Below are 12,699 nucleotides of genomic sequence, written 5' to 3'. Positions count from 1 at the left end.
TGTACAATTTACTATAGGAAAAACATATTTATCTTCAATAGTAAATTGAGATATGCAAATTTGTTTCTTTGTGGTCCAAGCAGCCAACCTTTTTCCTAAGAAAAATGCTCCTCCACTAGTGCTCTTTCTATCATCAATATTTCCAACGCAATCAACATTATTGTAGGCCTTCAACTTAAATTTCTTATTTTTCTTGTAGTATAGACCATAGTCTTATGTTCCTTTTAGATATCTCATTATTATTTTAAAAACCATCAAATGATTATCTCTAGTGTTAGTAGAGAATATTATGACTATCCCAACAAATAATGCAATATTAGGTTTGCTATGTATTATATATTACAATTTACCAATCATAGACCTATACAATGTTTGATTCACCTCAACTAAATCATCATTCTTCAACAATTTGTGTCCTATCACCCCAGATGTGCTTACTGGTTTGGAATCTTTCATTCCAAAACTTTTCAATATCTCCTTTACATACTTAGACTAGGTGATGTATATACCATATTTCATCTGATATACTTGCAAACCCATAAAGAACTTGATCTCTCAAAACGTAGACATCTCAAAATCTTTCTTCATTTCATTTGAAAATGCTTGACTTAAATTATCTCGACCTCCAAATATTATATCTCAACAAAAATTTCAAATAGTAAAATACCTTTTTTCTTTTTCTATCTTCAAGTATAGATTGTTGTTATCATCAATCCTCTCAAATCCATTTTTCACAAGATAATTGTAAAGTCTTTCATACCATGCTCTTGGTGCTTCCTTTAAATCATATAAAGTTTTGTATAGTCTACATAAAAAAATATTTATTATTAGCATCAACAAATCATTTTGGCTATTCAATTTAAATCTCTTTCTCTAATGTGACATTCAAAAATGTAGATTTGGCATCCATTTGTTACAGTTTGAAACCTTTGTATGCAGAGTAAGAAAGCAAAGGTCTCACTCCTTCCAATCTAACAATAGGGGAAAATATTTTTCTATAGTCTACCCCTTCTTCTTGTGCATACCCTTTGCAAACTAATCTTTCCTTATGCCTTGTGACTTTACCAATTTCATCTAATTTGTCAAATCCATGATTTAACATGAAACTAGCACTGGACAACAAAATGTTGTCCCTTGGCATCAATACTCAACATTGAAATATGCTATCACTCGACATCAATAATTCACTCAAAAGATACTAAAGTTTACTAGTTCTTGACATCAACCAAATTTTACTTAGCTTATATTATATCACTTGGCATACACTGAAAATATACTTTACTTAGCTCCAACTAGTTTTCTTCTTGGCTTATACTAACTTTTCTCAGAACCTACTATTCACTTGGTCAAGCTTGGTAGACTCAATTCTTATCACCTTTTCTTCTAGATGTAATCAATGTATCCATCCTTTGTAACCTTAAGTAGATAATTAATACAATATATCATCACTATCTTAAATGATATTTGTACTCCCTTTTTTCTTTCCATAACTCAACCTTTCCTTTAGGTTCTTTTGTCATCATGTTTGATCAAATCCTCTTCATCAATCAAACAAATGATAGAACTCTCAAATAAATTAGGTAGTTGTCTTACAATCAGGTAGTAATTTTGATATTAGTAACAAAATAATGATTGAAACAAATCCTCATACTTACGTTAATCTACTTTGAACAATCTCCTTTGTATTCAACAATTCATACCTGCAGTAAAATTATGTATCATTCAGCCATGAATATGAAATAAGGTAAGAAACTTTACATGGTATCAGAGCCTTGTTAAGGAGAGATCTCATTAAGTATAAGAGATTAGATTTCACATTAAATTGTAGTCTCTAAGATCCAAACATCATCTTACAAGTGCTAATAACTTTGAATCCTCAAAGCTTCATATAATGATGTTATTAAAAGAAAACAAATTGGAGTCTTTTGTAAAAGAAGGAAAGGAAGAACCTAACTTCATGACCCATAGAAAAATTTATGGACCGATAATAATGAGAAGGCCATGAAGATAACCATGGATGTTGTTCAAGACCACATAGTGCCTATTGTGGAAAAAATACAACAGCATATCATATGTTTAGAGCTCTTGAAAATGCATTCATAATAAATAACATTGGTAGAAAACTTTCTCTTAGAAGACAAGTTAATAATATCTACATGAATTAAGGAGAGACTATAAATGCCTTTTTCACGAGTATCATAGATCTGAGAGATTAATTATCTTTAGTTAGTTATGAGATTGACAATCAAGAATTTCTTGAAAAGGACTAGGAGGATTTCCAAATTCTTGGGAATCCTTGGTACAAGGTATAAGTGGAAGATCTAAAATCTCAAAACTAGATCAATGAAGATCTGATTGTCTTCAATAAGAACTAAGATTAATGATTAAAGGAAAACATAGAACCTTAGATGAAGACATTCAATTTCTTAACACAACGTCTCATAAGAAGGGAAAGAAGAAAAACAACAAAAGGAAAAGAAACTTTCATGGAAAAGGATAGTCAAAACATAAGAAATACTTGTCCAAAATTCATTGTTTTAGATGTAATCAATATGGACATTATGCACTAAATTTTCCTTTTCAATATAAAGCTCAAGCATCATTTCCAAATCTCTTAAGTCAAATGAAGGTCAAGAATATGAGGAATATGCCTTCTACTTAGCATTGTCTAGTCAAATATCAACGCAATCCAACACTTGGATAATTGATAGCAGATCTTCAAGACACATCATTTCATACTGGGATAACCTAGAAAGCATGCAAATAGAAATAGATAAAGAAGTTACAATTGGTGATGATTCTGTATATTCCATAAAAAGAATTGGGACCTATACCATGAAATTGAAATTTGAAAATTGTATTCAACTTTCTAGAGTTCTTTATGTACCAGATACTAAAAGCAATTTAATAGCTATATCTACACTTGAAGATGATGGTTATAGAATTGCATTTAAGGAAGGTAAAGCATTAGCATGGCCTAAGAATTTAACCATAAAGAGGGCTCTAACAATAGGAGTACAGAAAGGACTATTACATGAGCTTTGCACTAAGAAAATTTTTCAACTTGTTCATGAGACTTTAGATTCAAATGAAATATGGAAAAAATGATTAGGTCATATCAAATTCCATGTGTTAACATCTATGGAGAAGTTGGTAAATAGAATTCCCAAATCAGGTCATATTCTCAACAAATCTTCCAAAGATTGTCCCTAAGGAAAAAAAACACTAAACTGTTATTTCCTCGTAGTTTGAGAAAAACTAAAGATGTGTTAGAACTAGTGCACTCTAATCTATGTGGACCCATGTTTACATCATCCATAGGAGGGTTCTTGTACTATGTGATATTTGTTGAGAACTTTTCAAGGAAGATATGGATATAATTCCTTAAGTGCAAAGAATTTGAAGAAAATCTTTCTAAGTTTAAAGAATTCAAAATTATCACTGAAAGCTCCCTAGAAAAGAGAATTAAAGTTCTAATAATAGATAATGGGAAAGAGTACACTTCTAAAATATATAACAATTCTAAGAAATTTCTAAGATTAAGAGGAAGTTCATAGTCCCCTACTATCCTAAACAAAATGGAGTTGCTGAAAGGAAAAATAGAACTATTGTAGAAGCTTCTATAGTTATGATTTTTTATCAAAACTTGAGCATTTCATTTTGGCCTGAAGCATATAATACAACAATCTATATTTAGAATAGATGTCCTCACTAATATTTGGACAATAAGACGGTCCATGAAGAAACATTTTCAAGAGTGAAATCTAACATTAGTCATTTAAGGATATTTGGATGTCTTGTGTATGTTCATGTATTTGGATGTCATTAGATCTTAGACATATAATACTTTTACCTATTTCCTTCTCCACTCTTTCTAAGTACAACTTAAAATTTAGAAAAGCATTAAATTTCTATTTCAGAAGCATAACTGTTATTATCCTAAAAAAATATCAGCAAATAGTATAATATACTTGTCACCTTTGTAACTTTGCACATCAATTGGTCCACACATATCAGTATAAACAATCTCAAGAATTTCTTTAGAGGTGTAAGTCTTAATTTTAAACCTATACTTTGTTGTTTTGCCTAACTAACATTGTTTACAAATTATGTTGTCAAGCTTCTTCAATTGAGGCAAGCGTATGAGTCTCTTCATGTTAATGATACTAGCCAAGTTATCAAAGTTAATATGACATAACCTATTGTTCCATAACCATACATGATCAATTTCTACAACTAGACAAGTAACATCATTCATTTAAATGTAGAATAGATTTCCTCTAGTTTGATAACCTTTTCCAATTAAATTTTCATTAGTATCTTATATCTTAGCAATCTTGTTCTCAAATTCAACCTAGCAACCTAAACTATTTGGTTGTGATACACTGAATAAACTGTGGTTAATTCCTTCAAAATAATAAGCATTATCACATAAAATCTTTTCAATGAGTTTGGTAGATCATTTTTCTTTTATCAAACATTTTGGATCATTACCAAACATTGCACTATTTCCATCATATCAATTCAGGGTAATGAACTTACTTTTATTTCTAGTCATAAGATGTGAACACCCACTATCAATGATCCATTTGTCATTCTTGTTCACACAAGACACTAGTGTAGTTTCCTCATCCTCATTAGAATCGTCTTTCATTGCAACATAAGCCATCTCATTATTATGATCATTGGATCCATCCTTGGTGTCCTCTTCTACATTGTAGGAAGACTTCTTTCCTTTGTCTTTGTCATCTTTTGTATCCTCATCTCATCTACTTTTGTACTTATCTCCACTTCTAGTGTTCTTTTTATCTAGATATCTAGCAACAAATGACCAACCTCATTACAAGTAAAACATATGACAGGAAACTTACCTTTGAATTTTCATTTTCCTCTATGAAATGTCCTTACTAGTAGTGCTTCAAGCTATTCTACATCCTCTTAATCTATATCATTTTAAATCAAAACATATTTTACCTTCTTCTTCTTCTTCTTCTCATTAGGCTCCTTCAATGACAACTTAGCCTAGAAAGTAGATTCAACATTGTCAGTTTGAAGTTATCAAAATTAGATAGCTCAAAGGCAATGAGCCTACCTACTGGACCTTCCAAAGTCAAATAAGAACCTAGTAATCCACTTAGCTCTTGTATGGTAGAAAGTATAATAGCATAGATGGCCAATAGAGTTATCAGTAATTTACTTAATATAGTATCATCATCTATAATACTATTTTCTCCTTTTATAGCATTAACAACATCTTTTATTCTAGACCAATATTGAGAAATATTCTTACTTTCTTACATTCTCATATCATGAAACCTACCTCTAAGACTTTTAGATTTGACTCTTAGAACATTTTTGTCTCCTCCAAATATGATTTGAAGTGTATCCCACATCTTCTTTTCAGTGCCACAACCTTTGATATCACTAAATCAAAATAAATTAGGGCAAAGGCAATATCCAACATTTCTTGATTGTGTTCTTTCTTCTTTTTCAAATCTTTAGTAGTTAGGGTTCCAACAAGTTCAACATGCTCAATGGAGATGGTAGCTGGTGCATTATCTCCAAGATCTCCTAGGTATAGCTTCATCAAAAATTTCCATGCAAGGAAGTTGTCCTTGTTGATTTTGGGTACCTCTCTCTTTGACATCTTGTTCTTTAGCTTCTAGTACCTTCAAACTATTCCACTTAAGCAAATGGCTCTGATACCAATTTTTGGAATTCTTTACAATAACTAAGAGGGAGGGGGGGCAACTGAATCAATTATCCAAGGTCTAGATGTACAAAAAAAACTTTTCAACACTTATAGAACACATATTCATAGCACCTATTCGTGTTTAGATTCATGCATGCATCCATTAGGTCATACAGTACTTAAACTTATAGGTTACTATCAAATCAACTATAAAAAAATATAAATATGAAACATAACAGATTCAATAACACATTTGACACCATGATTTTAAGTGGAAACCCAATTTTGGAAAATCCATTAGTAGCATGCCACCAATTCTAACTCTTCTAAAGTGATGCCCTATGAAAAAGCAACCCTATTAAAGGTTACAATACACACTATTAAATGTGATCTAGTTAGAGGATTTTAATAACCCTATTAGGAGTGAACCTTGTTATAGGACTTTAGATCATTCAGTTGGAATGTTACCTAGTTAAAGGATTTACAAATGATTGTTAGGTCAACCTTAATCCAAAGGATTTACCCTAGACTGGTACAATGATTAGAAACTAACAATAAGTCTTGATCTAATAACAACTTATAACTCAATTAAAGATTATAGATCTTTATTTTAGACCTCCATTTAGCCTATCTTTCACACACTTCAACTCTAATATCTTGTTCACCTTTCAAGCATCCATATCCTTAAGCCTTCTTGCTTTGCTTGCCAATACAAGTTTCTAAACTTTGGCCTCCAAATGAAGCAATACCCTAAACTCCTTATCTATCTTAGGTTCTCTCTCATCCCATTAATTTTCTTCATGCGTTATATCCCCCTATAAAGAGAATTTATATCTTTTCTTTCTTAATCATAATCATCCATTTTAGAGTTAGGTAGGATTAGGTAGGAATCAATGATTCTACCCTCATTTTTGTTTTACTCCCTCTAGAAACTTCTTCTTTAATCCTCTTTGAATTCACCTTAAAATTGTTTACCATGAATATTTTGCCTCCAACTCATCATAGTTATCTCCCACATGCTTCGCAAAATTGAAGAAAAAAAATAGTCAGCTCAAATTTGTCAAATCCATGATTTAACATGAAACTAGCATTGGACATCAAAATGTTGTCCCTTGGCATCAATACTCAACATTGAAATATGCTATCACTTGGCATCAATAATTCACTCAAAATATACTAAATTTTACTAGTTCTTGACATCGACCAAACTTTACTTAGCTTATATTATATCACTTCGCATACCTTGAAAATATACTTTACTTAGCTCCAACTAGTTTTCTTCTTGGCTTATACTAACTTTTCTCAGCACCTACTGTTCACTTGGTCAAGCTTGGTAGACTCAATTCTTATCAGTTTTTCTTCTAGATGTAATCAATGTATCCATCCTTTGTAACCTTAAGTAGATAATTAATAAAATATATCATCACTTTCTTAAATGATCTTTGTACTCCCTTTTTTCTTTCCATAACTCAACCTTTCCTTTAGGTTCTTTTGTCATCATGTTTGATCAAATCCTCTTCATCAATAAGACAAATGATAGTACCCAAATCAATTAGGTATTTGTCCTACAATCAGGTAGTAATTTTTATATAAGTGACAAAATAATGATTGAAACACATCCTCATACTTATGTTAATCTACTTCGAACAATCTCCTTTGTATTCAACAATTCATACCTGCAACAAAATTATGTATCATTCAGCCATGAGTTTGAAATCATGTAAAAAACTTTACATGGTATCAGAGCCTTGTTAAGGAGAGATCTCATTAAGTATAAGAGATCAGATTTTACATGAAATTGTAGTCTCTAAGATCCAAACATCATCTTACAACTGCTAATAACTTTGAATCCTCAAAGCTTCATATAATGATGTTATTAAAAGAAAACAAATTGGAGTCTTTTGTAAGAGAAGGAAAGGAAGAACCTAACTTGATGACCCATAGAAAAACTTATGGATCGAGAATAATGAGAAGGCCATGAAGATAACCATGGATGTTGTTCAACACCACATAGTGGCTACTGCAGAAAAATATGCAACATCATATCATATGTTTAGAGCTCTTGAAAATACATTCATTATAACTAACATTGGTAGAAAACTTTCTATTAAAAGACAAGTTAATAATATCTACATGAATTAAGGAGAGACTATAAATGCCTTTTTCATGAGTATCATAGATTTGAGAGATTAATTGTCTTTAGTTAGTTATGAGATTGACAATCAAGAATTTCTTGAATAGGACTAGGAGGACTTCCAAATTCTTGGGAATCCTTGGGACAAGGTATAAGTGCAAGATCTAAAATATCAAAACTAGATCAATTAAGATCTGATTGTCTTCAATAAGAACTAAGATTAATGATTAAAGGAAAACATAAAACCTTAGATGAAGAGATTCAATTTCTTAACACAACGTCTCATAAGAAGGGAAAGTAGAAAAACAATAAAAGGAAAAGAAACTTTCATGGAAAAGGATAGTCAAAACATAAGAAATACTTGTCCAAAATTCATTGTTTTAGATGTAATCAATATGGACATTATGCACTAAATTTTCCTTTTCAATCTAAAGTTCAAGCATCATTTCGAAATCTCTTAAGTCAAATGAAGGTCAAGAATATGAGGAATATGCCTTCTACTTAGCATTGTCTAGTCAAATATCAACGCAATCCAACACTTGGATAATTGATAGCAGATCTTCAAGACACATCATTTCATACTGGGATAACCTAGAAAGCATGCAAATAGAAATAGATAAAGAAGTTACAATTGGTGATGATTCTATATATTCCATAAAAAGAATTGGGACCTATACCATGAAATTGAAATTTGAAAATTGTATTCAACTTTCTAGAGTTCTTTATGTACTAGATACTAAAAGCAATTTAATAGCTATATCTACACTTGAAGATGATGGTTATAGAATTGCATTTAAGGAAGGTAAAGCACTAGCATGGCCTAAGAATTTAACCATAAAGAGGGCTCTAACAATAGGAGTACGGAAAGGACTATTACATGAGCTTTGCACTAAGAAAATGTTTCAACTTGTTCATGAGACTTTAGATTCAAATGAAATATGGAAAAAATGATTAGGTCATATCAAATTCCATGTGTTAACATCTATGGAGAAGTTGGTAAATAGAATTCCCAAATCAGGTCATATTCTCAACAAATCTTCCAAAGATTGTCCCTAAGGAAAAAAAACACTAAACTGTTATTTCCTCGTAGTTTGAGAAAAACTAAAGATGTGTTAGAACTAGTGCACTCTAATCTATGTGGACTCATGTTTACATCATCCATAGGAGGGTTCTTGTACTATGTGATATTTGTTGAGAAATTTTCAAGGAAGATATGGATATAATTCCTTAAGTGCAAAGAATTTGAAGAAACTCTTTCTAAGTTTAAAGAATTCAAAATTATCACTGAAAGCTCCCTAGAAAAGAGAATTAAAGTTCTAATAATAGATAATGGGAAAGAGTACACTTCTAAAATATATAACAATTCTAAGAAATTTCTAAGATTAAGAGGAAGTTCATAGTCCCCTACTATCCTAAACAAAATGGAGTTGCTGAAAGGAAAAATAGAACTATTGTAGAAGCTTCTATAGTTATGATTTTTTATCAAAACTTGAGCATTTCATTTTGGCCTGAAGCATCTAATACAACAATCTATATTTAGAATAGATGTCCTCACTAATATTTGGACAATAAGATGGTCCATGAAGAAACATTTGCAAGAGTGAAACCTAACATTAGTCATTTAAGGATATTTGGATGTCTTGTGTATGTTCATGTACCTAAGGAAAAAAGGATTTCTTATTGTTGACTATTGTTTTCTCTATGCAAAAAATTTCAAACAGTGTCAACTTCAAACAACAATATTTTTAAAAAGGTGGATTCACTAATTTGCAAACAACAACCTTTTGGTATGTGGCATCAAAATAATTTCGTACGTGGTATTTATGTCAATCTTTACATCTGCCAGTATTCCTCTTTATGTGGCATGCAGTTTTTGACATGCTTGGCACGAATCTTGCCAAATGTCCATCTTGTATGGTAGATTTGAAAAAACCATAAAATCAAGTTTTCTTTTTCGATCTGAGTTTTAGTTTTTTCTATTGTTTTCAAAAATGTTCTTGCATAACCTCTGTCATTGGAAGGAAATACTTTGGAAGGAAACCAAAATAAGACACCATTGTTGTGGAAGCTAGTTGAAGATAACACCATGGAAATAAATTATCACCATCACTGATAGTTTATCACAATCATGGAAATAAACTTCATGGTGTTATTTTTTAAAGTTTAAAAAAAACTATAGTCATGCTTTGTTTTAAAGTTGTAGTTCTTTTTATTTTTGAGGTAATATGATCTGGGATGTTATAGAGAATGAGAAATACTTTTGTGTTTTGTTTCTTTTATATTTGTTTTACTCATTCAACATTCTTTGTTGCATGTTGGAGATACTACACTAGAAGAATGAGAAAAGCAAAGGGTTTGTTGTTATTTATCAAATTCTATATAAAATTAATGGTATGCACAAAAATAGGTATCACTCTTCATCACTTTGAATAGGACAGAAATTTTTTTTGATTGGAAATAAATCTCAATATATTTCCTAACTAAATTGAAGTGTTTGACAAATAATTTAGAAGCCTGTGTTTTTGGAGAAGTATGAGTATTTATAAATACAAAACAAGGGTTTGGTGTTGAAATTTGTTGTTATGGCATACTATTTTCAAATCAACATGGAATGCATGTTTAAAGAAAACCTAGTTTATATTTCACTAGTTATAATGTGTAATGCCTACCCCTAAGTAGCATTTTAGTTTTCATTGCCAAACTCTTTTAGGCCAGATTTATACTTGATGTTTAGTAGCATTACCTTTAGATTTTTCAGATATTGTTTCAGATTTAGTTGATTATATGATAAGATTACTTGGTACTTTATATTTCATGCTTGTATGATGATTATTCAGTATTTTCAGTCATCGATGATGACTAGTTAGATGGTTTATTATCATATGTGTTTTCTTATGGATACTTACCCCATACTGCATATGTATGGTGTGCGTATTTGTTTTCTTTATGTATGACATTTTTGATGTGGATAAGGAAGGGAGTCATAGTCACCTGCTAGTCGGGATCTACACGATGCACCACTTCCTGCCATTGTCTATTTAGCTTAGAATATTGTGTCTATACATGCGTGGATTTTATGCAAGTTGTAGGTACCGGGTATCGACTTCCCTAAATTGCCAGGATGAGTGTACCCTATCACATTATCTCAATGGTAAGAGAGGGGAGATAAACTTAAGTCCAAATCCTAAACCCTTTAGCCATTTGTGCTAATTGTTAATTAGGACAAGTATCCGAGTTGAGTACCCTTCGAATGCATCAAATGATGTAATTTTGTGATTATAACCCTTTGTTGATTTAGTATGTGTTTTGCTATGTTGGGTTTTCATATGTTGTCTTCATGAGTTCTTGGTGTATTTTCTATTAATTAAGTTTAATTAAAAGATTAATTAATGATTTAATTTAATGGAAAATTAATATGAAATCTTTAATATTTAATTAACTAAGAAATTAAATAAATAAAAAGAATTAAATTTGGAGATTAAAGTTCAAGTATAAATTTAGAACGTGATAATATTTAGTTAATTTAATAATAATATATATTTAGAGTTCATTTTTAAATAAATGCTAAATATTATTATTAATTGGATTAATAAATATTTATTAATTAAGTTTCTAAAAGAAATAAAAAGTGAAAATTTTATTAAATTATTAAAGTTTCTAGATTGCATGATGCGAGCATGAGTTGAAAATAAAAGAAATTAATTAAAAGATAAAATAAGTGGGAATAATAATGTTATTTTAATTTCATAATGTGCGCATGGGTTCAAAAAGAATAAAGATTAAAATAGAAGTCAAGAGGAAAACTAAATTAAGTTATTTAATAATTCATTTAATGTGCATTAAAAGATAAAGCAAAGATTAATACAAGTTAATTTTAGAGTTAACTCTATTGAGCAAGGAGACCTCTCGGGTGAACGCACAATTAATGCCCTGATTTGATGAGAAAACTCCTTATCACAACTTTGGTGTTCATTTTTGAAGGGAGTGAATTTGGGGAAAGAATTTTTGGAGACAAGAATTTTGGGAGACATATTTTGGCAGTGAATTTCAGAAGGAGAATTCTAAGAAAGTTTTTCAGAGGAAGGTTATTTTAGAGGAGCAAATTCTCTCACAATTCTTGGGGGGTTTTCTGATTAGCATCAGGATCAGGTAGGATCTTGTGCTTTGATTGCTAATTAATCTCGCAATTATCCTTTCCTGTCTTCTTCGTGTCTGTGAATTGTAAAATCTGAATTCTCTGTGAAAGAAGTTTAAGCGTATCAAATAGTGTGAATTTTTAGATGCTTGTCAACTAACTACTCGATACATAGGGATTAGAAAAAAAAAAAAAAAAAAGTAAAAACAAAAAAAAAAAAAAACAAAGAACTCTCCTATGGTAGATTAAAGAAATTAGGATTTCATTGGGGAATGGTCGAATTTTAAATACAATGAAAATTCAAGATTGAAAATTTGGTTGGTTAAGAATATTTTCTCTGTCAGAATAAAGATGAAAACAATTTCAAATATATATATATACTTTAAATAAATTTATTTTATTAAAATTGGTTAATTACAAATCGTAATAAAATAAATTGCAATCTAGTTTTTTAATTTTTTTTAAAGGGGATTGATCATGTATGTACATTTTGAATTATTAAAAAAATATAAAAATTATATATATATATATATATATATATATATATATATATATATATATATATATATATATATATATATATATATATATATATATATATATATATATATATATATATATATATAATCATTTAATATAGTATGGGGGGCGAGGGAATTACCCCATGCCCCACCCCCTGCCGTAGCTCTGCGCGATAGTACCTACGTTGCAGGTACTACGACGTCAAGTACCAAGTAC

This window comes from Cupressus sempervirens, chromosome 4, assembly GCF_028749045.1.
Source record: "Cupressus sempervirens isolate cs-2001-9-10 chromosome 4, ASM2874904v1, whole genome shotgun sequence".
NCBI classification, from domain to species: Eukaryota; Viridiplantae; Streptophyta; class Pinopsida; order Cupressales; family Cupressaceae; genus Cupressus; species Cupressus sempervirens.
This window is presented reverse-complemented; position numbering follows the sequence as displayed.